Source organism: Natator depressus, chromosome 4 (assembly GCF_965152275.1).
Source record: "Natator depressus isolate rNatDep1 chromosome 4, rNatDep2.hap1, whole genome shotgun sequence".
Lineage (NCBI taxonomy): Eukaryota > Metazoa > Chordata > Testudines > Cheloniidae > Natator > Natator depressus.
The window spans coordinates 80,789,518-80,816,223 of record NC_134237.1 but is presented as its reverse complement, the minus strand read 5'-3'; the positions used below and the strand labels follow the sequence as shown (position 1 = coordinate 80,816,223).

General features: G+C 42.2%; 1 long non-coding RNA gene across 1 annotated transcript; it reads right to left on the bottom strand.

Annotated features, from left to right (window-relative positions):
* Positions 1-547: 547 nt before the first annotated feature.
* Positions 548-16,303, bottom strand: LOC141985901 (uncharacterized). The gene is made up of 3 exons (XR_012639056.1): positions 16,164-16,303; positions 2,849-2,945; positions 548-649 (listed from the first exon to the last, which is right to left on the bottom strand). It is a non-coding gene; the product is annotated as an uncharacterized LOC141985901 (long non-coding RNA).
* Between the last annotated feature and the right edge of the window lie 10,403 nt (positions 16,304-26,706).

Genomic DNA, 26,706 nt, shown 5'->3' with positions numbered 1-26,706 from the left:
TTTGGTTTTTTTGTTATTGTTGGTTGGGGGGTTTTTTTTGTTCTTTCTTTTTTGGGTTTTTCAGAACTAAATTGTAATTATATTTCAGGTACAAACAATCTAAAAGAGCCTGAAAAAACTCTAACCCTGCTCTTCAGATTCCTCACCCTACTGTCTTAGCACCACTGCTAAGTAGTAATACTGTACATCATACGTTAATGAGAGAGATGGGCAGAATCTTTGGAATGAGGCCTGTATGCAACTCTAGTATCCTTGATGAATATTAATAAACAATTCTGAGTGTTAAACCAATGGGCAATGCCACAGCCACTTTACCTTCCACCATGGCAGTACAATTCATCTTCTACAGATACATCTCCACCCCTGATGCTCTCTTTAAATTTCTCAAATGGTGCTGCTGAGTATTTCATGTTCCACATGTACCTCAGTAACATAGAAGGGACAATCTCTGCTGAGTTCACCATTGTTTTCAAGGAAATGGAAAGAGACAATGAAAGAGGCATAACTGATAAGCTGGAAGAGGAGCAGCAATTAAAGCATTAACTCACCGCTTGATATTTTTCTCTTTCTCCCCAAGGACCCTCAGGCATACTTCTCCTGTTACTGACCAAAGTAGGGGGCAGTTGCTTTGAGGGGCAAGAAAAGCCTTCTGGGATTTCAAACAAAGGGGATTAGTTATTTCTAACAGTATTTTCATATGTTCTGCATATTGCCTCCATAATTAGAATATATTATTGCACCATTCCCATTTGTTATGAAATGAATTCTCAAACCTTTGATCTTTAATAAAATATCCTGCATGTATAATGATGAGACATAAATGACTCTTGTTGCTTTTAAGTAGACAGTAAATGTGATATGTCACTGATTTTATAATTGTGGCTGAAACCAAATGCCAGTTGTGCATATGGGGAACTGTATATTAAACAGCAACAGAAAGGTCAAACAGGCAAATCTGTTAGCCCATTGTGATTGAACTGTCGTATAAAAACTTCAACTTGAAAATGATACAGGAGCATTGTAGGGCAATCATTCTTTTCATCCAAGATCCCTAGTGTAAATGGATTAATCAAAACATTGCAGGCTGTAGAAAAACACTTGTTTTTAGTGAAATTTAAGATGCTTAAATGCAGCTTCCCCCTTTCCCCTCAGAAACTTATCTACTGCATATGTGGAAAGTAACAACCACAGAGTTACTGTACTGTTTTATACTGTTTCTCCCATCTTATGGGTTAAGTTAAAACCTCTTTAAACTGATATGCAAACGAGTCCCCCATTTAAGTAAGTTGGAAGAGACAGTTAAGGGGCCACACTTAAAACAAAGCCTAATGGAAGCTGCTCAGAAACTAGCATCTGGTGCGCAAAGGCTGGGGATTGTGACTCGGGGGTAAGGGGTAAACATACAAACTGACAACAGAATAGACTTAAGGAGAGTGACAGGCTGAAGGAGCAACTGAAAATGTGTGGCTTCCCCTGGAAGAAACATGGGGAGAAGTTTCTTTTGGGTCAGGAAATCAGGCTGAAAAAAGGGCTCTTGGTGCCGTGAGTAGAAGAGGCTGCTTGCTGCTATTGGATTCTTTCTGCATTCAGAGACACAGGACTCTCCATGTTCTTTATAAATAAACAAAATTGCATCAAAGAACTGCCAGACTGCCACCAATTTTTATTCCCAACTGGAACACCACCATGGTCCCAAACTTGGATTAGCTGCTCTGGTCAAAGGGGGGCAACAGTACACTGAGGAAATGTTTTCATATTTTATATAAAGAAAAAAAGGGACCTTTTTACACTTGACAAGTCAATTGATAGTGCCAGAAAAATCTTAAGATGAATCATGATGTTTTGAGAGAGAATATGTAAATTTCTATAAGGTGGCATAAATCACTAGGGAACAAGTCAGCTGTTTCCTCCATATGCACACACAATTTAAAGTTTTCCAACAGTATTGTGCACTTCATTATTGTGACTCAGGCATTGCAGCAATAAAACACTGGAGCCCTCACCCTTCTCTGGAGAGAGAAGCAGTGAGGTTTTTTCCCCCCCAAGTTAGTGGTGTGTATTTGCAGTCCTCCAATACTAAACCGTTATCACACATCATTTATGAGCTAGAGGCTATGACAGGACTCCTTACTCATAGGAGCTGCAGTATCTCATTTCACTAAGCCGCTCTTTACTCTGATTCCATGGAGTCTTCCATATTGACTATCTTCGTAGCAGTGAAGGTTACCCCCGAGCCTAATAAGGTTCACAGTTTTGCACCTGACATAGTTAAGCCCTTATGGAGAGGAATGTAAAGGGGACAGATTGCTTTGTTCTTTATTACTTGTCAGATGATTGGGGGGGTTGTGGGAGTAAATAAGAGAACTGCTCAGGGGGAAAAACACTGTGCCTTACTGGTATCTGCACTATGACATTATCTGCGGCAATTAAGTTTGCAGGCACTGCTGTGTCTGTGGTTGGGAGTATGTTACCAGGTATAGTGTGTCTGTAAAATGATTCCCGCAATTACAACTAAACTTATTCAGATCTGTTGCATCCAGCCTGTTAATCCTTAACTATTGTGCCATTAACAGATTCTTTATAGTGGGCCAGTTTTGTAAGCAGCTGAAATTTCCACTGGAGTAGAGGGTGTCCAGCACTTCTCCGGGTCATGCTTAGCACCTTGTAAGACTGGCTTGACCCTCTAGTATCCATTATACAACACTTCTAACTTGTAAGCTAGAGATACTAGCCTAGCATAGATAGATCAGTTTCAGCTAGTCTGACAGAAAAGCCTTAGCACTAGCACTGAGGGACAACACATTTCTGGTGGGTTCAGCTTCGCAGCAAGATCAAAACAGTAGCTTACCAATTGCATTTCCCTTAATGCCTCTTTTCTTCTTTCCCTCTTCACTTCTTGATTTTTCTCTTCCTCTCTTTGCGTGACCCCTCTGTTCCTCCTCCCTCTACACCAAACCAAATAAAACAAGTGACAGTTACAGGGTTACCTATAGCCTGATAGCAAGCACCCCTAGCTTTACAGACTGTTAGCCAGCAGGTAGCACTGGAATGAGAAGCATTTTATACCATTATGGTTAAACTGTGACCTAGATTCACTTCAGTCCAGGTCTGGGAGTGGCACAAGTCTTCCTCAGCCTCTCCTCCGCGGGAGATTGCAGCCAACCAGTATAGGCACTTATCAGAGCATTGGGGTGGCTGGATTGTTCTCTGATTCGTGGAACCACAGGGTTCCGATGGTGCTCCTAGCAGAACTTACAGCAGTCCTCTCCTCAATCAAAGTGGGAGGAAAGTGATGGAAAAAGCAAATGACCCCGGGTCACCACAGCCTTCACTGGCATTGAAGTGCAACTTGTATCTCCCTTCCCCTGTACAGGTGAAATCTGGGCCTATGGCTGTACTGGTAAAATATTTGGTATCCCTAGAGTGAATACAGCACATTTGATATACCTCTATGATGGAATGTATTTTACACACACACACGTATTGAAAGGGTTAAGTGGAGCTGGAGAGCTTAATGAGGGCACCTGGTGGTAACTACACAGGTGTCAGGCTCAATTACAGGTGAGATTCAGCTACAGAGGACCTGGGTGGTTAATGTAAAGAAAGGGCTTTAGGGGAAAAGAACACCAGTCTATGGGGAGAGTAGGCCTTGGGATCCTTTCTTGAGACAGGAGCTCTAATAATAGAGTTGGAGAGGTACTGAGAAACCTTAGGGATGACGTGCCCCTTCTGAAAGGGCTAGGAACTGGCTCTCTGAGGAGAAAGCTCAGGGAGCCTGCTTACTACTGGAGTTGGAAAGGACTCTGCAGAGCCTGGAAAAGGGCATGGAGACTAGCTGATGTAGGAAGATGTCTAGGGGAGCATCAAGGTGCCTAAGGGAGCAAACCTAGGCTGATCACTGTAGCATTTGTGGGTTGGAACCCACAGTAAAAGAAGAGCCTGGGTTCCCCTGCAGACCATGGAGGAAGGAAGGGTGCCCCGCACTCCCTCAGGATAAAAGAGGCAAGGACTATTGGTAGCTGTGAAACAATGGCTATAAAGAACACTGGGCCTAGAGTCAGCCTCTGAAGTCCTAGTGTAAGAGCACTGAACTACCTGTTTGGACTTTGTTACCACTAAAGGGGTAGGACTGAGCGTGATTTGCCCAGAGGGCCAAGATAGAAGAAACAGATCCCTGCAGAGCTGGATCTGCAGAGTAGCTGTCAGCAGGGAATGCCAGAAGAGCAGAACCTCCTATACCATAAGGAGGTGTGCTGACTGGTGAGTCATTCTTTGATCTGTTTAAGATTTCTTTGAATTAAGAGAATATAGAATGTGAAATCCTGGCTCCATTGAAGTCAATGGCAAAATTCCTACTGACTTCTGTGGGGTCAGGATTTCACCAAGATTTTTCCCTCCCCCATGTGTACTCTTATAATTGCTTGGAACCCTTTTTGTTATATGTGGCCCCTTCAATTATAGTCAGTAGTCAAACTGGAAAAGAGTGCAGTGGTACACTTCCAAGCTCTGCCCACTTGATATGCCACTCACAGGTGATTGTCTGGATGTTCAAAACATGATCATATGTGCTCTTCTAAGCAACTCAGATTTGGTATTCCCTAAATAAGTTTTGGATACATGGGCACTGCTGGGCTCCTTAATCTTGCCTCCCCTTCAGTGAGGCTCAGATGCCTTACTGAGCTCCGTGGGAATAGTTCCACCACGGTGAGTTTCAGATGCCCTCCCTTGGGTTCTGTCTCCCCTCTGCCATGTTGGCTCCATGGGTTGTGGGGAGGGAGGGAATTAAATGGTGGCCTACCAAGTGACACCCACTCGGAGGCAAAATGAAATCTCATTCTAGAATAAGATCACCCTCTCCTCTCTGCTTTCATCAACAATGAAATAATATATTCATTTAAAATCACCAGTGAGCAACTGAGTTAGTGCCTCAATTAGATGAACAAGGGCAAATCAGAGCTATTGTTCCAAGCTCTCAAGCACATGTCCCTGCATCAGTTATGCTGGGTTCATAGTTTTAAGATTTTCTCTATAGGCACTAAAACTAGAGACTTCTTTTTTTTAAAACAACCCCCCCCCCCGCCCCCAGGCCCTATAAGGTGGCCCAATTCAAGACCTGGATACAGTATAAGCCTGTAGTGTCATGACATGAAACCTAAATGTTTACAATGCTATAGTCTACATCTTTTCTGTATCTAGAAACTTAACAGTAGTTATAGCACTGCACATAGAAAACCTTATACCCCAAATTTAATTACTTGTCACTAATGTAATTGTCTGTGTCAAGCTGCCATTACAGCATTGAGGGAGGACATAGCCATTTATATCCTCTTAGTCACAGAGAGGATGATCTAAATACTCGTCAGCTGACCAGAGAGTTACTTTCCAGGTTTAAACTTGGCCTAGAAATTGTTTTGCAAGCAAATTAAGAGGAATTAGTCTGAAGCTGCTGTAGTTGCATTTTAAAATTCTTAACCCTTTTTTTGCATATTCACCTTTAACAAAACACGAATGGCCAGATTTTCAACAATGCAATACACATTCACGTGCACAGCTGAACATGTAAATAACTTCTATTCATGCAAATATGTGCACGCACATACCTTAGCTAATCTTCACATTGAATCATTTGTGGAAATGTACGCTGCACTAGCCAGTACATCATTTGGCCATCTTAGACTTTGGAAATTAAATCTATACTGTCAGCACAAAGATACATAATGGTGCCAAAAATTGCTCCTTTTAATTCTGTAGAACACTGATGTGCACACACAACATTAATTTCAAACATTTGTAACATCACTTATTTCACACACAGCAAAACTTTAGCACAGGTAGGTTATGAATTGTACAGTTGAAGGAATAGGAATCAAGAGAGAAGCATTAAGCACTGGCTTTTTCAGATACTGTATGTTTTTGTAAATGAGATGCAGTGGGGAAACATCACTAAGCTGTTGCCCAAGTGAGTAGAGTTCACAGGCAAAAAGTGTCATGGATTCTGAGAAGTGCAACCTAGGTAGCAGTGACTTCAGCTCTTCAGCGTGTAACAAGACTCTCAATTGAGTCTAAATGAGTCTTTTATTATACCGTAGAGAGAGGAAGGGTCAAATGGTGTCTAGGACCTTAAACAAGGCCCATACTACCAGGTACAAGTACCTGTCCCTACCCTCTCTCAACTCATTGGGCTTTGGAACCTATGTCCCCTGGCTAGTGAGTGCTGTTCAGTTGTGGGTCAGTCCCTCCATCAGGGTATGCCAGGTACAGTTCTGTTGCCCTCAGTTCACACAACAAGGATAGCAACACTTTATTACTCCTGCCCCAATAACAAGGAGACTGGGGATCCAAAACTAGCCAAAGGGATCATTTGTGCAAGCAGTCCCATCATGCTAAGCATCTAGACAGGGTGGGTGTGTCATAGAATATCAGAGTTGGAAGGGACCTCAGGAGGTCATCTAGTCCAACCCCCTGCTCAAAGCAGGATCAATCCCCAACTAAATCATCCCAGCCAGGGCTTTGTCAAGCCTGACCTTAAACCTCTAAGGATGGAGATTCCACCACCTCCCTAGGTAACCCATTTCAGTGCTTCACCACCCTCCTAGTGAAAAAGTTTTTCCTAAGATCCAACCTAAACATCCCCCACTGCAACTTGAGACCATTGCTCCTTGTTCTGTCATCTGCTACCACTGAGAACAGTCTAGATCCATCCTCTTTGGAACCCCTTTTCAGGTAGTTGAAAGCCGCTATCAAATCCCCCCTCATTCTTCTCTTCTGCAGACTAAATAATCCCAGTTCCCCTCAGCCTCTCCTCATAAGTCATGTGCTCCAGCCCCCTAATCATTTTTGTTGCCCTTCGCTGGATTCTTTCCAATTTTTCCCCATCCTTCTTATAGTATGGGGGACAGTACTCTAGATGAGGCTTCACCAATGCCGAATAGAGGGGAATGATCACGTCGCTCGATCTGCTGGCAATGCTCCTACTTATACAGCGCAAAATGCTGTTAGCCTTCTTGGCAACAAGGACACACTGTTGACTCATATCCAGCTTCTTATCCACCATAACCGCCAGGTCCTTTTCTGCAGGACTGCTGCCTAGCCACTCAGTCCCTAGTCTGTAGCAGTGCATGGGATTTTTCCATCCTAAGTGCAGGATTCTGCACTTGTCCTTGTTGAACCTCATCAGATTTCTTTTGGCCCAATCCTCTAATTTTTCTAGGTCCTTCTGTGTCCTATCCCTACCCTCCAGCAAATCTACCACTCCTCCCAGTTTAGTGTCATCTGCAAACTTGCTGAGAGTGCAATCCATGCTATCCTCCAGATCATTAACGAAGATATTGAACAAAACCAGCCCCAACACCAACCCTTGGGGCACTCCGCTTGATACCAGGTGCCAGCTAGACATGGTGCCATTGATCACTACCCATTGAGCCCACAAACGAGATCAGCAAATGAGATCTGCCTCTGAAGTCTTTTTCCACAGCTCACCACTAGATGACAGGGGGGAGCTCATCCAGACTCTACTTACATACTTAGCATGTCTAATGTCTTCACACACAAATATGAGAACTTATAGCTGACCCTGAATCTGTATCTTTAATAGTTGGTATTGTACCTTATTATTGCTGATGATTTTATGATATAGGGCTCTCAACCTTTCCAGACTACTCTATCCCTTTCAGGAGTCTGATTTGTCTTGTGTAACCCAAGTTTAATCTCTCTTAAACTACTTGCTTACAAAATCAGATATAAAAATACAGAAGTGTCACAGCACAGTATTACTGAAATATTGCTTGCTTTCTCATTTTTAACCTCAATTGGAATACAAATATTGTACTTACATTTCAGTGTATAGTGTGTGTATATAGAGCAGTGTAAACAAATCATCTGTATGAAATTTTAGTTTGTACTGACTTCGCTAGTGCTTTTTATGTAGCCTGTTGTAAAACAAGGCAAATATCTGGAGGAGTTCATGTACCCCGTGGAAGATCTCTGCATACTCCCCAGGCATGTGTATATCCCTGGTTGAGAACCACTGATCTAAAGTCATACATCTGCTTTAGGAATGGAGCCAATTCTAACCATGAGTGACTTATCAGATTTATTTTTGCATTACTATTACCTAAAAAGTTCAGTAGTTACTGCCTTTTAATTGGTAAAGCAGGCAGCACTATGTTATTACAGTCTCTTAATTAAATAGTCAAATCATAATGAATTGTAAAAAGAACTTCAGTTGGGGTTTTAGGCAGTTTCTCCATGAAACAATAATAACTTGAGGATGCAATGGAGCCATGCAACTTTTCTGTGCTTCTACATCTGTCTTCCTATTGTTTGTTCTCGGTGGTGCCTTTTACTTGTGGGAGTTCGTATGATCTCTTTGAACATATCTGTATTCTGGACTATATCATTTTAACTACACAACAGGCACAGTAATCCTATGTACACATTTCCCCCCCCCCCCCCCCAAGCATTCTTTAAGGTCAAAATCTAGCTTTTACCTGTCTATCTTTGAATCTGTCATCCATTCAGTTCTCAAACATTTTAGTGGCATCCCTAGTTTATGAGAAGACATAATTAAGGTGTTCTGTTTTTTCACTAAAATACAGCACTAGTTTGCCTTACCTCTCTGCATAATTAATCAACAAGACTGTTAGGTGGTGGTGGTTTTTTTTTTTTTAAAAGCACCTAGGACATTCTGAACCCTACCAATAACTACTTTCTCTCTATTTGGGCATGTCTAAACTGCAATTAAAAATCCATGGATGGCCTGTGCCACCTGGCTCAGGCTGAGGGGCTATTTAATTGCAGTGTAGATGTTCAGGCCGGGAGGTCCCAGAGCCCGGACTCCAGCCCAAGTCCAAATGTCTACACTGCAATTAGGACAGCACAGATATCGAATAGTAGTGTGGACACCCTTTGTCCCCAAAATCATTACTTTCTTTCAATAAACAATATAAACAACTGATGACCAGCACAAAGAGCCAAATTGTAGATTCCCTTTCAAACTCTCTTCTTGTCTCTTGAGAGTTCCTCTTGCTGGTTTTTATTCAGCATGTCAATGGAACAAGGTCATTCAAATATCTTTTTATCAAATCTCCACTCCACCAAGTCCTGAATGGCAAATACTGCACAAAGCAAGATTAGACTTTGCACTACTGAGAATATAGCACAGATAACATTGTAATCTATCAAAGGGGACACAAGGCAAAGTTACAGTGAGCGCCAGTCTCCTTGTCCTCATACTTCAAGCCACCGCTGCATGTCGGGGTTTCTGGGCCAGCATTAACCCTGCATAGTTAGTTGCTGTTTCCATGCAACTGGAAGATGGCAGCTATACATCTTCTTTTTTACATGTCTTTTATACTTTTTTATTTTTTTAACTATCTGTAACTTCTTCCAGTGAATGTGGGAGTTGAGTGGTTTGGAAAGTTAAGCTAAAAACTTTCAGTAAAACATGTGACCAATACTCTTTGGCTTTCATAAACTAGGCCTGTAGTTATACTGACCTCCAATATGAATATTTGTTAACTGGGGGTTATGATTTCCAGGCATCTTTTGTCAAACTAGAACCAAGAGGCTTGTTACCAGGTGGCAGAAGCCTCAGGGAGTGGGAAAGGAGCTAGTTATTTGCACAATCTCACAGGCACAAACCCCCATGGACATTTGCTTTTCATGGAAACTAACTATATTAACTTTGGCAGTGAGATGGCACTATTTTTGGATGCCTTAAAATGTCCACTGAGAGCCTTACATATTTATTCATATAAAGCAACTATTTTCACTTCTTAAAGACATGTTTTAAAAAAAAAAAAAAGAGAAAAAGCTTCAGTTTAGGTTTTCCTGAATTTCATGTTTTTGAGTTTTTTTTAAAAGCCAAGCCATTCAAAGACCAACCAGATGTCAACCTAAACCATGGTTACACTTGTTGTCCTTGACTGATGTGTAAAACTGACCTTTCAAGCACCAGGTGATAAGAAAAAAGAACCCTTGCAAAACAGGCAGAAGCAGTGGCAAATCTAACAGTCAGCAAATGCTGACCTCCTGGGCCTGCCCTTGTCTCCCTCTCAGTGGTAGAGGAACAAAAAGCTGGCCCACTGCAGACTTTTATGGTGGGCCTTCACATGCCCCACGTGCATATAAACTGACTTCTCTTCTTCCCACCTCCCCTCCTCCTCCACTCATTCTGAGCCATCTGGTCCCTCTAGCCCAGGCCCTGCAACAGTACTGCTGTCACTAGAGCCATCTCCACTGCTCCTACTAAAGCCAGCACGGCTGTCGCAGGAGCCAGAGCGGCAAACCATAACTGCTGTTGCCACCAGAGTTAGAATCTGAGCCTATAGGTAGAGCAGCATGCTGGTTCCTGCACTGGAATTTCCTCCTGCCGCAGGCGTTGGAATTTTGCCAAGGCTGTGCGAGGGGAGGAGGGGTCTCTGAGCAAAATAGAGGCTCTGCCATTGGCAGTCCTGCTACCAGAATTGCTGGCAGAGCCACCATTCTGGAGGCTCCCTCCATGGGCAAATTGAAGTGTGGGCATTGGGGACCAGCATGTTGCTCTTAGAGGTACCAGCAGGCCACAGACAATTGTAGCAGTCTTTGCCAGGTATGTTGTATGGCCAAGCAGCCCTGAGCCTACAGGGGCAAAGTGCATGGCCCCTGAGCAGCTGCACCAGCTATTCCTCAGCCACTGCCATGTGCCCTGCACTTGATTCTGGGGCCCCACCCTCACAAGTAACTGAGACAGTCACCATGGCATGGGCCCCCCCCTTGATGCCTCAGGGCTGATGCAGTTGCATGTGTCTAACACCACCCATGGCTATCAGCACGCATCTTTAAGGGGTCCCAGTGAGAACAGATGTTTGTTTCCTTTAGGTGTTTCTAGAGGGTACATAGCTTAGTTAATGATGCTGCGGCATTTCACTGAGATTGATTCTAACCCAAGCTGTACTAATTAGATGAGCTGACTGACCTAGAGGCAGAGTTCTTAGTGGGCTTGTAGATCTCTGAGCAAGCTCTATAGCAGATAAGGTAGGATTTGCTCTTGGACCCCCACATTGAACTGGATAAGAGCGGCCAGGAATTTCATCCTCTGTCTGGGGTGCAGGGAGAAGTGGGCCTAGCATGGGAAACTACACCCCCTCATCCAAATTCCATGAAGGGGTCAGAGTGGGAACCTCCTCCCCAATAAGCAATGTCAAAATGGGAAAGAATATAGTCCTAGGAAAACAGGTTTTTCCATGGTGTCTGCTACCACTATGTAAGATGGAGTGTGAGGCATTGGGTCACCGGGCCCAGGGACCCCACATTGGGGATCTGGAGTCAGATGGTGGGCATTCCTGTACAGAGACAACACATAGCCAGTCATGATGATCTAGGTCAAACAAGACAAACCCTTGAATGTGAACAGAAAGCTCCCCCTCCTTGAAATATTTATTTCAAACTGTCTGAAAAAGGTAGTTGAATATATTTATAGATTCTTATTGGTGCAGATGTAAGGAAAGTGAGCTCCTGGCCTGCATCTTCCAAGAGGGACCATTGAAATATCATGGTTTCCTCCAGGCTTTTTTCTCTTGTGGAAAGGTACTATTTATATTCTTGCTTTATTTCCTAGCCTGGCTTGCCAGAAGCTAAAACTACAGATAATATGGCTTACATGGTAGACTGTTTGACAGCCTACCTGCTTTGCTGGGACCTGATCCGAAGTCCATTGAAGTCAATGGTAAGACTCACTGGGTTTTGAATCAGGCTGCTAGTCTTCGGGGAGAGGCTGGCTGGAACCACTGAGGGCTAGCCAGATCCCTAATCACCAATGGAATTATAGTTAAACAGCTTTTGATTTCTATTGGCTGGGAGTACGTTGGGTCAAAATGTTTGTTTCATTCAATTTCTTTTGACAAAAAAAGCCTTTCTAAAATTTTTGTAGAAAATTTTGCTGTTTGAAACTTTCTAATTTTTTAAATGAAAATCTATTTATTTTTTTCTTTCCCTTCCCAATCTTTTTCAGTGGCAGAGAAATGAGGGACAATGTTCCCCTCCCCCCCCCCACCCCAAAATAACTTTTTTCAAAAGATAAAAATTACCATCTCTCTCTGCAATAACTCACTTTGAATTTTCAGGAAAAAAGCAGAATATATTTGAGAACACTGACAGACACATTCCCCCGCACCACAGAAGAAGAGGAGATATTTGTACGATTGAGATCACAGAGACAAGGACAAACACTTGTCTGAGGGCTTGACTCTACTTCTGTGAGCAGTCACATTGATGAGACAGCATTAACTTTGCTGAGAAATAGGGAGCCAGAACCAGGTTCCTGATGTCCCCTATCCCTGTCTCCTGTGCCAATCAGAGCTCTGGTTCAGGAAACCAAGTATTTTGACAAGTGAAATACTGACTGTTAGGGTCTTGATGTTACAGTTCTTGATTTCATCAGTTTAAAGTAATCCATTTGCTGGTATTTTAGTACAGTGGTTTTATGATTAAGTGAAAGTCCACTATGAAGTTTTAAAGTTACTCAGTTTGGGAATTTTGCCTAGAAATCTCTCTGGGTTAAACTTCAGGTGTTCATTGCAGACATATTAGTCCCAAGATATTAGAGAGACAAAGTAGGTGAGGTAACATCTTTTACTAGACCACCATTTGTCATATACAAATGTTACCGGAAATGTTGAAGAGTGTCTGGCTTAGTATCAATCTCTGTAGAACCCAAATAGAAAAATCTCTCATCAATGATGATTCTCCATTGTTCCTTAAAGAGCTTGGGACCAGGAGCCTTGTAGAATGGGTGGGCAAGGCTCCCTTGTCTGCTAGCCAAAGCAGATGAGTGCTTGGGTTATTGAAGCAATTAATCAGTGACTGGGCAGGTGCCTCAAGGAGGCTCCAAGCCCAGTCAAGGGGGAAAACTGCTGAAGGGAAGAAGTCTACCCTGCCACAGCCCCAAGAAAGAGGGCTGTGCAACTCCTGAAACTGAGAGGAAAGCTTACAGGCCAGTGCTAGAAGCACATAGCCCCAAGAAGGAATATTGTGAAACTCAATCTAAAATGTGAGCTAGCTTCAAGCAAGAGGAAATATTGGTCTTAGTCTGGGTATAAGTGAATTATTGTTGAAACCTCCAAGGAAAGTGATGCAGGTGTCTACAGGACCAACCCAGGATGGCACCTGTCCACAAATCCCACATCTGCCTTTTCCATTTTTTTGCCTAGGATTGATGAAGCTCATTGGCTTATAGTTACCCAGGTCATCCTACCTGCTCTCTTTAAATATTGGCATAACATTAGCATTCTTCCAGTCTTCTGGAATTTCCCTGGTATTCCAACATTTATTAAAAATTAACTCCACCAGGTCAAAGTCCCCCTCCCCTAACAGTTTTAGAATATTTGGTGCAAGTTATGTGGGCCTGCTGACTTAAAAATGTTTAACCTTAGCAGATGTCTCCATTCTGTTAGTAATTAAAGGAGGATGTTAAAGTACTTTGTCCTCATGTGATATTAGTTCATCATTCTGCTTCTTAATACAGAGCAATAATTGAACACTTTTTTTTTTTCTGCATCATTACTGACAATTTTCCCACCTTTGTCTATGGGCCTAAACAATTGCTATGATTTCTTTTGTTTTCTAACATTTTTTAAAAAATAAACTCCTCATTGTACTTAGTCCTGCCATCCATAGATATTTTTCCCCCTGATAACTTAAATGTACAACACTGAAATGGGAAGCTGAACTTCTAATTCATATTGATTTCTATTTATTTTCCCTTTTTCTTTGTGTTATAGCAAGGGCTTTTAAAATTTCTGCCTTCATTTCAGCAGTGGCCCAGGATGCGTTATTGTTTTGCTTTCCAAATTAGAGCCTTAATTTTACAAGCCAGTCTGTCAGGCCTGAATATCTTACACAAAGATTACAGCAAGTTTCCCATAGTTTCTATTGGGAAGAAACTGGAAACGCAGGTAACGTGTTACTGACCCTTTCCTCTCACGATCACCAAGAGTGGTGTGGAATTTCAAACACTTCCCCAGGTGTATCAGAGTTAGGCCATAGCAAAAATGGTATGTGTTGGGGCTGGGAGGAGAGAGGTAAAATGTTTTTCTAGCCCTCCTGAAACACCACTTAGCACCTGTTCTAGATGCAGGGACTGCCTTTAAAACTAGGGCTAACTGGTTTTAAGCTCCTCACAAAAGTCAACCCATAAATTAGCCCAGATTTAAAGGTGTTACATTGTATCTACTAAGCTCTAAGTGGTATTTTAAATAGGTTTCGCTAACATGACTAAACACTATTTTACCTAGTCTAGACAAGGTCTTGAATTACTGCAGCACTTATCTTCCAAACTTGAGACTGTACAGGACAGCCAATAAACACAATACAAACACATTCCTAATGATAAAGGAGTCTTTTTAGTATGGCTGGCAAAAAAACCAAAGGATACAAATGCCCTAGATACAAAAACTTAGCTGTAGGGTTAAAATATACAATAATTCCTTCCTAAACCACAAGCTCAGTATCTTAGAGTGGAGTACCAGGGTGTCATTAATGCTCAGGGCTCCTTCACATTCAGCTTTCTCGTGGAGAATGGGTACAATTTTAGGTCTTTATGCCTCTTGTGACATTACCTAGGATACAATATGAACTACTGATTAGCTGTGTCCCCTCAATTCTCCAACCTGGAGTGCCTTTTACACTGCTTCACACAGCTTCCAGCATGTAAATTACTCCCAGCTAATACTGTATGAGTTCTCTGATCAGTCATTCTTGAATAACACTACAGAGTAACACCAGCAAATTCCAAGATTTCCCCACAAATGTGTTGTGCTGCCCAGCCCTCTCCTGGATCACACAAGCTCATATAAAGTCCATCATTTTATTAATAGAAAATGATGTGCACAAATCCTATTACAGTAGAACCTCCGTTACAAACACCTAGGGAATGCAGATTGTTCATAACTCTGAACAAAACATTATGGTGGTTCTTTCAAAAGTTTACTACTCAATACTGACTTAATACAGCTTTGAAACTTTACTATGCAGGAGAAAAATGCTGCTTTCCCCTTATTTATTTTTTTAGTAGCTTACATTTAACACAGTACTGTACTGTATTTGCTTTTTTTGTCTCTGCTTCTGCCTGATTATGTACTTCCAGTTCCAAATGAGGTGTATGTTTGACTGGTCAGTTTGTAAGTCTGAGGGTTCTATTGTATCTCAAATGGAGTTTCCCAAAAACTTCAATCCAAGCACATTGGTTTAGATAAAACAAATTTAACCACAGAAAGATTAAGTGATTACAAGTAATAAGGCATAAAAGTCAGAACTGGTTACAAGAAAATTAAAGTAAATGCGACTAATACCTAACTTAACAGGCTAACTGAATTGAAAGCAAAATTCTCTAGTCACATGCTTCAGCAGTCTAACTGGCTGAATTCCTTTCAGACTGGATCCCTCCATCAATCCGAAGCTGTTTCTTTGTTCCTCATGTGTTGTGGCTGCCGTGGGTAGGGAGAAATAACTTGGGGCATCTGTTCCCCATTCTTATACTTTTTTCTCTTCTTTGAGAATCATCTCCAGCTGGGGTTCAGGAGACAGTCTGTGGGGATGGGAATGTCCAGCTGTTTCTTTGCCAAGGTATAAATTTCTCACTCTCTCTCTTTTCTGCCAAAGCATGTCTGCTTACCCAGGTGATAGTCCATTTGATTTTGTTGATCCCTGGCTGAGGCATCAGTTTGCCTTTAGTCTCTAAGGAACTGGTTTGTGGCTGCTTTTCTAAACTTGGAACTTGTCTCAATGACATACAATAGAATTTTATAACTTTTTATTTTACATACAGTGTTGCCACACATTTTACCAGGACAATAACAATCAGGAAGTTGTGAGTTTTCAAATGATACCTCATAAGGCATACTTCATACAAAATTTATCATAGCCTTGTAAAAGGGATCAGCATAGGGGTACAGACTGTCACAACCATGTGAGGTACTTTATCTAATATGCTGCAAAAACCAGTTTTAAGTGTGAGATTTTGCAGCTGAACAACAAAACTATTATTATACAAAATATGACAATTGTACAACTACACACATGAAGGACTTCAAACACACTCTCAAATCCCACTATCCACATACCAATAGCTATTGCTAATGATCACTTTATCCATACCCAGCTTCTTGCTGCACTTTTAAACTTACCTAACAATAGCTTCCCCTCTAGCTGGTATGGGGGGAACAAATCTTACATTTCAAGTAACAAATAACAGGAGGGGATGATTCCTACAGATGACAGTAACCCCAGCCAACTTCTTCTCTTGTTCTGTAATCTGGTGACCACAGCTTCCTCTTGGGATTTGCTGAAGTAGATAAAGGCAGAGAGTCCAGTCCATTTCACACAGAGTGTCTGAAGTCTGTGTGTTTCCTTCTGCTATTCACTGCTGGTTATGAGCAAATGCTCACAAAGCTAGTAATTATGCAGCAACCTTAGAATTATACTGGCTGATTTGCCTCCTCTGGATGGAAACCATTGTGCCCTCTCTAAGGAATATTATAAATGTTAACTTGAATCTGGACAAATTTCTATTTTTTTTCTTTTTATAGAAATATAATGAAGTCCTTGTGAGAACTAGCTTCGGTGCCCACACAGCTTATTCTGTGTACAGTAACTTTATCCTACTTATTAGACAGGAGAAATAACAAATATCAAATTATTACAATAGCATGTAGAGACCCCAACTGAGTGGAAGGCCCTGTTGTGCTAGGCTGTGTGCACCCACAAAATAAGACCGTCACTACTTCCAAGAACCAGTCGAAAATGACAAGAGAGACAAAGGGTGGTAGCAAGGATGTAGAATTAGCTCGGTTTTACACACCGGAAACTCTCTAAATATCATCCTTGATGATCCAGGAGAAGAGATGCTTTAAAGCTGCACATGCCAATCAAATGTGCTGCAGAGAACATCTGTTGTCCCCACAATGTGTCCAATAGGCAGGTGGGGGGAGGGCTGAAAGAACTGGAAGTTTGTACACCAAGAAGGTAAATCATGGTGACATCTTATTGCCACTATAAACTAAAACACATTAATGCCAACACAACGCCCTACTAATCAGTAGTTTTGAAAGGCCCTTTTTATTGTGGGGTGGCTTTTTTTATAAAAACCCTGGAATAACAGACTAAACAAAGTCTGCTCTCACACCTTCCATATCAGGTGTACCTTTTATATGGAGATCAGAAAACTGGATTTCTGTGGTACATCCTGACAGAAAATGCCTATACACATAAGATAGGCTTTGTTTCTCAAATTGCTTAAGCAGCTCATCAGCCTTATTAAATAGACATAAGGCCACAGTACTCCAATACAGTTTTGTGCATCAGCGTGGCTTTCAAGTGAGCAGATGAAGGAAGAAAGAGTGACAGCCTCTGCAAGATTAAACCATTATAGACTTTTCTTCAGGGGCAAAAAAAAAAAAAATCTTAATAGATTTCAAGGCTGTGCTTTTATTTCTTTGTTCACTGGCATTGTGATTGATTTTTGGATTTCAGGGATTATGATGCTAAAATTCACCTCTGCAGAAAGCTTTGCATTTTGGTGGTGTTGGAATCTGGCTCTGGCATGGGTGGTGGTTGGTGTGCGCTACATTGTAAGGGTGGATTCTATGAATAATGTACAGAAATGCTGATTGTGGTTTCAATCGCATACCTGTCAATCTCAAGTAGTTAGATAATTTTATAATGGCAGTTGCTTTGCTATGAAAATACATGAGAACTAGTTTAGGAAAGATTGCCATTTAAAAAAGAACTATAGAACTCAGTAAAAAGAAAAGGAGGACTTGTGGCACCTTAGAAACTAACCAATTTATTTGAGCATAAGCTTTTGTGGGCTACAGCCCACTTCATCAGATGCATGCAGTGGAAAATACAGTAGGATGATTTTATATACACAGAGAACACGAAATAATGGGTGTTACCATGCACACTAAAACGAGTGTGATCAGGTAAGGTGAGCTATTACCAGCAGGAGGGGGGGGGAACCCTTTTGTAGTGATGATCAAGATGGGCCATTTCCAGCAGTTGACAAGAACGTGTGAGGAACAGTGGGCGGGGGGGGGGGGAGGATAAACATGGGGAAATAGTTTTTCTTTGTGTAATGACCCATCCACTCCCAGTCTTTATTCAAGCCTAAGTTAATGGTGTCCAGTTTGCAAATTAATTCCAATTCAGCAGTCTCTCATTTGGAGTCTGTTTTTGAAGGGTTTTTTTGTTGTAATATTGCGACTTTTAGGTCTGTAATCAAGTGACCAGAGAGATTGAAGTGTTCTCCGACTGGTTTTTGAATGTTATAATTCTTGATGTCTGATTTGTATCTGTTTATTCTTTTACATAGAGACTGTCCAGTTTGGCCACTGTACATGGCAGAGGGGCATTGCTGGCATATGATGGCATATATCACATTGGTAGATGCGCAGGTGAACGAGCCTCTGATAGCGTGACTGATGTGAGTAGGCCCTATGATGGTGTCCCCTGAATAGATATGTGGACAAAGTTGGCAACAGGCTTTGTTGCAAGGATTGGCTCCTGGGTTAGTGTGTTTGTTGTGTGGTTGCTGGTGAGTATTTGCTTCAGGTTGGGGGCTGTCTGTAAGCAAGGACTGGCCTGTCTCCCAAGATCTGTGAGAGTGATGGGTCGTCCTTCAGGATAGGCTGTAGATCCTTGATGGATTTTTTTTTTCTTCCCCCTCTCCTGCTGGTAATAGCTCACCTTAACTGATCACTCTTATCATAGAATATCAGGGTTGGAAGGGACCTCAGGAGGTCATCTAGTCCAGCCCCCTGCTCAAAGCAGGACCGATCCCCAATTAAATCATACATACTCTTGTTATAGTGTGCATGGTAACACCCATTGTTTCATGTTCTCTGTGTATATAAAATCATCCTCCTGTATTTTCCACTGCATGCATCCGATGAAGTGGGCTGTAGCCCACGAAAGCTTATGCTCAAATAAATTTGTTAGCCTCTAAGGTGCCACAAGTCCTCCTGTTCTTTTTGTGGATACAGACTAACACGGCTGCAACTCTGAAACCTGTCATTTTATAACTCAGTGTTTCCTAGCCTAAGCCTGATATGAGCCAGGCTAATCTGGGGAAGGAAAGGGGTTTCAAGTGGAGCAGGGAAAGTAGTAGCCTCATTTACCTCACTTCCCACTGCAAACATGCACAGGCAGGTATAGGTAATGCAGCAGACCCCTCCTCAAAAGCCAATCCTCTTCCTTCCCTGCTCCCATGGTAACCCCTAATGCATCCAGACTTAGGAGTAGTTGACTGGGTGGACTTCTACACTTGTGCAAAACCCCTGCCTGTGCAGCTCCAGCCACAGGATTGGAGCTTCAATAGCAACCTGCTGGCCCCAGCTTCTCTTCTCAGATGAGCTGAGTGTGCATGTCCCCGGCCTTCCCTGCTCCCTCACGGACACACCGATAGATGCTCCCCTCCCCCATCCTCCACTACAACATTCACTGTGGCAGATCGGTTCTTAAACTCAATTCAGTGTTGCTACCTGTGAAGATTTTGTGGAATCTCGCCATAACTGGAGTTTTTTCTTAAATCTCCAGCTGCTGAAATCGTGATACCTGAGGAACTCAGCCTTTGCTTTAATAACCCCCCAAAAATAAAGTTTTTAGCCCTCATGGTTGTGGAGAAAAGCCTGAAAATGTGAACCTGAGTGCACCCTAAAAACTCAAAAAACAGAAGAAAAAACCCCCAAATCACTACTTGATGGGCTTCACAATCTCATGGATTTTGGGGGGACCTGACATGGATTTTGAATAATTGGGATTGGCAATGCTGGTAAATATGCTTATTTTTTGTAACTTTTGTGTCTTTCCCTATTCTTTCATCTGTCCGGTTCATTGCTTAGAGCCTGATCCTGCCACTATTCGTCACCCTGAGGAACCCAGTGTACTTGGTGCTTCTGTGGGAACGCATGGGGCTGTATTCTTCCTGGCTCTTACGGCAACAGTGGATGCTGAGCTCTTTTGAAAAATCTAGCTGTAGCAGCTCCCATGGGGACTCTTGGGTGCTGAGCAATTTTGAAAATTATAGCTCTTAATCAGGTACCTAAATGAGAGCTGAGCTCTCTTGAAACTCTGGCCCTAATAGAGGGTGCGGAACCCTTCAGAATCTAACCCTAAGCTCTCTTAAAAAGCTGGCCCCATGTGGCAGTGGGGGGCCGGGGGGGTGGGGAGAAAGGAAGCTACTTCCTACCTTTGCACAGCCCACATAAGCACCAGGCAGAGTTGTAGCCCCAGCACTTAGGGGAGCACAAAGCTTGCTCTCTTTTGCAACTCCCCAGAGGTTGCCCCCCGAAGGGTGGAGAATAGGTGGTGCCATGTCTCTAGCCAGCTCCTTGCAAGCAGGCAGGGAGGATCCTGGAGCGTGGCGGCGTGTGCATGCTCTTGGTTTTCTCTGGGAAGCTCCAGAAGGTGGTATTCCTCTCCACTAGACCCCTTGGAGTTTCTTGTGTGGTGAATGTGGCTTCACAGGTCCTACAGTGCAGAGCTGTTCTTAAATGGAAAATGGGGCACTACCCTGTAGAGCTTATATTTTTAGCACCTTATCATGGCCCCCTCACGCATTATTTTAGCACCTCTGAAAATCAAGCCACTTGTATGTATTAGAAGATGGGAGGTACTGATCCTTTAGCACTCAGGGGAGAAACTAGGGTTGCCAATTTTTTGATTGCAGAAAACCTAACGCCCTTGCCCTGTCCTGCCCATTCAATGCCCCAACCCCTGCCCACTCCATCCTCCCCCCTCCCTCCTTCATTCACTCTCCCCAACCCTTGCTCACTCACTCATTTTCACCAAGCTGGAGCAGGGAATTGGGGTGTGGGAGGGGGTGAGGGCTCCAGTTGGGAGTGTGGGCTCTGGGGTGGGGCTGGAGCTGAGGGTTTGGGGGTATAGGAGGGAGCTCTGGGCTGCGGGATGGGGCAGAGGAGTGTGGGAGGGATCTCTGGGATGGGGCAGAGGATTGGGGTGTGGGAACAGATGAGGGGTATGGGCTCTGGGCAGCACTTACCTCTGGCAGCTCCCAGAAGTGGTCGGCCTGTCCCTCTGGCTCCTAGGTGTAGGGACAGCCAGGGGGCTCTGCATGCTGACCTGTTCGCAGGTGCCACCCCCACAGCATCTGTTGGCCATGGTTCCCAGCCAACAGGAGCTGTGGAGCCGGCGCTCAGGGCAGCATCTGCACCGCAGGCAGCGGCAGCACGCAGAGCCCCCCCTAGCTGCCCTTGCACCTAGGAGCCAGTGGGATGAGCTGGCTGCTGTGTCCAACCAGACTTTTAGCAGCCCAGATCCCTTTTCAGCCAGGTGTTTCGGTCAAAAACCAGATGCCTGGCAACCCTAGGAGGAATCCTCCTGGTCTATGTAGCATGTGCAAGGGGCAAGACCAGAGGACTTCACCATGCCTATTTTGTGCTGGTAGATGCCTCTCTAAGGAGCCATTGCCAGCAAGGTAAGTTATTACAGCCCCTGGGGCTATAATGGTATTCAGGTGCCTCCAGAATTTAGGAGGTGCAAAAGAGGAACATAGTATTTCCTAGCTACCCCCAAGCTGTACTGAGTTTAACTCTGCTCTTGAGTGTACAGGAATGTGCTTATGTGCTGCTCAACCTTTGTTTGGAACACTTCCTATAAATAGAGTTACAAGAGCATATCAATAGTATTGCACTTACAAAATGATTTTCAAAGGCTGCAAAATCTGATAGATCAAAGCAATTTTTTCACCATTACACACCCAGATACTGCTCTTCAGTGAGAACTATTTTATGTCAAATTTCAACTCTTCCCTTCCCCCAATTCTTTCAGCACTAGAGCTGCGTTTAAAGGGGGAGAGAGGCATGTGTCAAGGTCCAGGACTCTCACTCTATAGCTCTATCCACCTTGATGCTGGTGCCCCATTCCTTTGCACCAGGTGGACTACAAATCCAAGACGGGCTCTTGGTAGCTAACAAATGGTCATTTTGAGATCCTAGATAGAAGAGCAGGCTGGGAAGTGTAGTCCACTGTGGTAACCATAGTTCTGGGTTAGGGTAAGGCCTTATGGGAAATGGGGTGGATGGGGAAGCTAAGGAAATAATATCCTACTTTCAAATCACAAGTGGCCCAGGTGGTTTCCCTAAAAGACTGGGCAAGTAAATTGACTTTTTTTTTGTATGATTTATTTTGTAATTTTTTTCCCCAGTAGCCTCAAAGAGTGTCTGCAACAACCACCCTGAGACTGCAGTTTCTCTTCCTTTTGGGACACATTTTTAAAACAAACAAAAAAGCTAACCCCCAACAAATAAAGTCTTTCTGTTGACATTTTCCAAAGAATTGCTTCCATATGGGATGCCTGTGATAGCGTTAACTTGTCTATCAATAAAAACTGAGTATTCAGACATTGTGATTTATATGTATTGAATCTTGAGAACAACTATGGCAAAAACAATTTTTTTTTACCTACGTTACCATCTCATTAGATTCATGGAAAATGGCAAACGTGGCATGCACACACCAGTATTTTTGTTTTCTGCACTATGATGTACAGCAGTGGGGTTGTGCAGATGAAAATTGCTGCTGCTTTTAGCAAATACTGCACTTCTGTTTGGTGAAAATGGCCCTTGTGAATTTGTGCTTGTAAAATTCTAACTGACAGGAGACCAAATGCCATGCCTGTAGCACCTGAGAAGCATGATCTGTGCATCCACTTTGTATCTTTTTGCTTTGGCAGGAAGTATTCTAAAACTGAAACAATATTTCAACTACGTACCCTGCAGTGTCCAACTTTTTTTCTTTTTAATTAAAATCTATTTTTCCCAAATAGACGTATAATACTGAATTCTAAAAAAATCACTCTAATCAGTTGAACACAAATAGTAATATATTTTTATTACTGGCTCCTTAATTATTGAAATGTGGTGAATTTTAAGTTTCACCTAAGCTTTTTGAACCCTCGTGAATGCTATAATGTGTGTAGCTGTTCTCGGCATGCCTGCAGCTTCAGCTGAGGCAATTTAGGAAAGTATTTGAAACTGTTGTGGCTCAAAAAACACAGCATAATGTATCGTACCGCCTGGAAAATTCCCTGGTGAACTAATACCCTAAATTATATTTAAGAAGGTGCAATGTCATTTGGAATAACAAAGGCGTTTCAGAATCCCTTTTATAGAAGAAGGGGAGGAGGAGGGTTGCTTTTCAACTCGGGATAGTGAAGTATATCAGAGTTCAGAGGATACTTGTGACCTGTGCACCATAAATAAAGGGTTTTTGTATAATTCACAAATGATCTCTGCTCCGACAGAGACCATGTTTTTGGGGAAAATGGAAGTGTGTTTAAGTGACTAAGTCCCGTTTCCAAAAGTGAGAGTTTCTTAAGAGCCTTAGTGTCATTGAAAAATCCTAAATCACTTAAGCACTTGTGGAAAAAATGTATAGCTTAATATTTTGCTTTGGGGTGGCAGGAATATACACTGAAAAAACATTTCTAGAGTTTAAATGTCATTGTGGTCTCTGATGCAGAGCCAGGAGCAGAGTTAAATAACATAACTTTTTAAGATGCAAACATTTGCTGTGCTTCACTAATATAGGTAATTATACATCAGTTGTTTCACTGCATGAATCTGATTCTTAAATATTTCACTTTTTTCCCAGAAAAGCATTACCAGTCTTCTATACTTCTGTTTTCATTTACCCAGCCATGTAAAATCTAAAATAGATACAGGAGGGCTATTCTTGCTTAGGTGATGCAATTCATAATACCCTTCCGTGTAAAATGGATTAGGTAACCTTATTTAACTGTATCCTCTAAGGTTTTTAATAACCTCCTTAATATAGTCTGTCATTCCCATCTGCTTTGATTTAAGGCTGATTATACTAGCTGCCCTTAAAACGGGGAAACCACCTGACCACTTCAGCAGTATTAAGCAGATGCAGCTTATAGTATTTTCAGACTGTAAACACAAAGTTTGCTATTGTGAAGTTATCCTTTTGTTAGTTTTGTCCTTGTTTAACATGCATACAACCTTGGAAAACTAAATATTAGCCTTGTCCATAGAATAGCTGTTTTGTTTTGTTTTTTTCTACCTGCTATTGTTTCCCTAACAGCCAATTCTCTGTAAGTATCCCCTGGGAAACATATTGAACACAGCCTAAGGTTAAGGCAAGAGAAGTACAGTGAGCCCAGCAGCCAGCCAATCAGACTCAGATAGCTCTAAAATCTGGTGCCTCCAGACAAATGGTAGAATGCACTGATTATGCTTCCTTATTGTGCATGAATACAACATACATATTGTAAATGCCTCAAGTACTGGCAAACGCTGCCCTGCAGATCAGATTGCTCAGAAGGGGCAGCATTGCCAGGGTATAAGCACATGCCATGTAACTCATTACATGATACAGCATCTGAAAAGCCGACTGCAACATTTCTGTGCTGGAATGTTCTCTTTTCAAGGTATCTGTTCCTTTCATTGTTTGTTTTGAGTCTGTTTCATTCAAGGTTGCAGAATTACAGGGATTAGTAGAGTGCTGATGCATGAGACTAAATGAATTTTATCCTAGTCTTAGACATTTTAAAAACTGATAATAGCCTAAACTGTAAATAAGATTGTAGAACTGTGGTACATTTCTGCTGTTAACATTTCCTATTATAATCTATTAGCCATTTGCAGATAAAACAAGCTGGTTTATCACCATGGTCTTTTGTTGCTGCTGCCGTCCCCATTATAACTTGGTTTTGTGTGCAGCTGTATGAGAGATCGATGGCATCTGTTTAAATCTGAACAAAGTAAGAAAGAAAGCAACACCTATAACACAGCGTAGCACGCGTCAGAACGGATACATGCAACATATGTGAACCTAAAGGAACTCTGAGAGGAAGGATTGCAAACTGCAGACTAAAGGCTAAGGAGCATATAATGCTTTACACCAATACAGGCAGCAGCTTTATGAAAAGGGGCTGTTTTCATTGTGCCCTGTACTCCAATATTACTATTGTGAACAAGAATTGTAATGCCTTACTTATCCAATGCCGTAATGAGCTAACCAGCCATCAGCATATTGGGGAATACTTTTTTGTTGGCTTCTAGGACAAATGACAAGATATTTCAGTATCAAACACAGTAACTGAAGACTAGGGCTGAGGAAACAATTAATAGATCAGTTTGTTGACCTAACTGGAGAGAAAAGATTTGGATTGACCCACGATGGAAGTCTTTCAGTTATTCTTGCTGAAACTAAAAACCGGGCCGGGGGGGGGGGGGGAATTGTTTGGGTCAAACATTGCCTTTCACTTTGAGTCAAATGAGATGCTTCTGTTCAACCTGAAATCTTTTTCATTTGTGTTTTTTGGGTATTTTTTTAACCTTTCTTGGCTGAAGATATTCACAGTATTCAACCTGTTTTTGCAAATTTTGGTTAGAAAAGATACATTAGAATTGGAAATGAGACAGGGAAGGGCAACAGATTATTTAGGGGGATAGAACAACTTTCACATGAGGAGAGATTGAAAAGACTTGGATTATTCAGTTTAGTCATCTCTTTTTCTAAGATGGGGGATCTAAAGTCTATAAAATCATATATGGTGTGGTGAAAGTTAAAAGGAAGTGTCATCTTTTACTCCTTCACATCAAGCAAGTACTAGAGATCACCCAACGAAATTTAATAGGTACCAGATTTTAAACCAACATAAGGAAGTACCATGCGATGTGAAGGCCAAAAGTATAACTGGATTCAAAAAAGAATTAGATTCATGGAGGATAGGTCCATCAATGGCTATTAGCCAAGGTGGTCAGAGATGCAGTGTCATGCTCTGGGTGTCCCTAAATCTCTACACTTCCAGAAGCTGGGGCTGGACAACAGGGTATGGATCATTTGATAACTTCCCTGTTTTGTTCATTCACTCTCATGCATCTGGCACTGGTCACTGTCAGAAACAGGATACTGGCTGGATGGACAATAGGTGTGACCCAATACGGCCATGCTTATGTTGAGCCAAAACTGCATTTTTTTTTTGGCAATTCCTTATTTGTCTGAAAATTTTTGCCCAGCTCTATTAAAGATCCATAAGAAATGTATTTGACCAGGCATGTGAGTGTTTATGGAGTGTTTATTTCCTGTAGCCAGTGTCCACTTTTTTTCTTATCTGCAGCACCCATCAGCAGAGATTAACAATGGGTTTGAACATTTAGTAGTACTCATGTTATGAGAACAGTTCTAAGATGCTTACATGTCTAATTACAATAAATGCAATACAGTTACATAATGAGTTATCAATACAGTGTGATGTGACTACATAAATTAATTTGATAATTAACTATGCATCTGAGGCAACACAAATCTGCTACCATGAGGCTGGTGGGTGGGGAAAGCAGGTGTAATATAGCAACTGCTAGTGCATTCAGTGATAGGGGGCAAATATGAGTTCCAATCTTGTTGTCAAATTGCAGAGAGTGTACCTTATTTTAATCCATGTAAGACTTCTGTTTCCTGCAGTTTTCTCAATTTACACTGCCAATTAGTCAATGGAATAGCACATAACCAGCTTTTCTGGGTTGGAAGAAAGGATGGATGAATTGAAAGAACTGTTGATCTTTTTGTTTTGAGGTTTGCATTAATCCTGTCCAGTTCACTATAACTGAATGGTGTAATATGTTGTCAATGCAGTTAGAATGTAATGTGCGATCTAGTTTGGCCCATATAATATATACATAT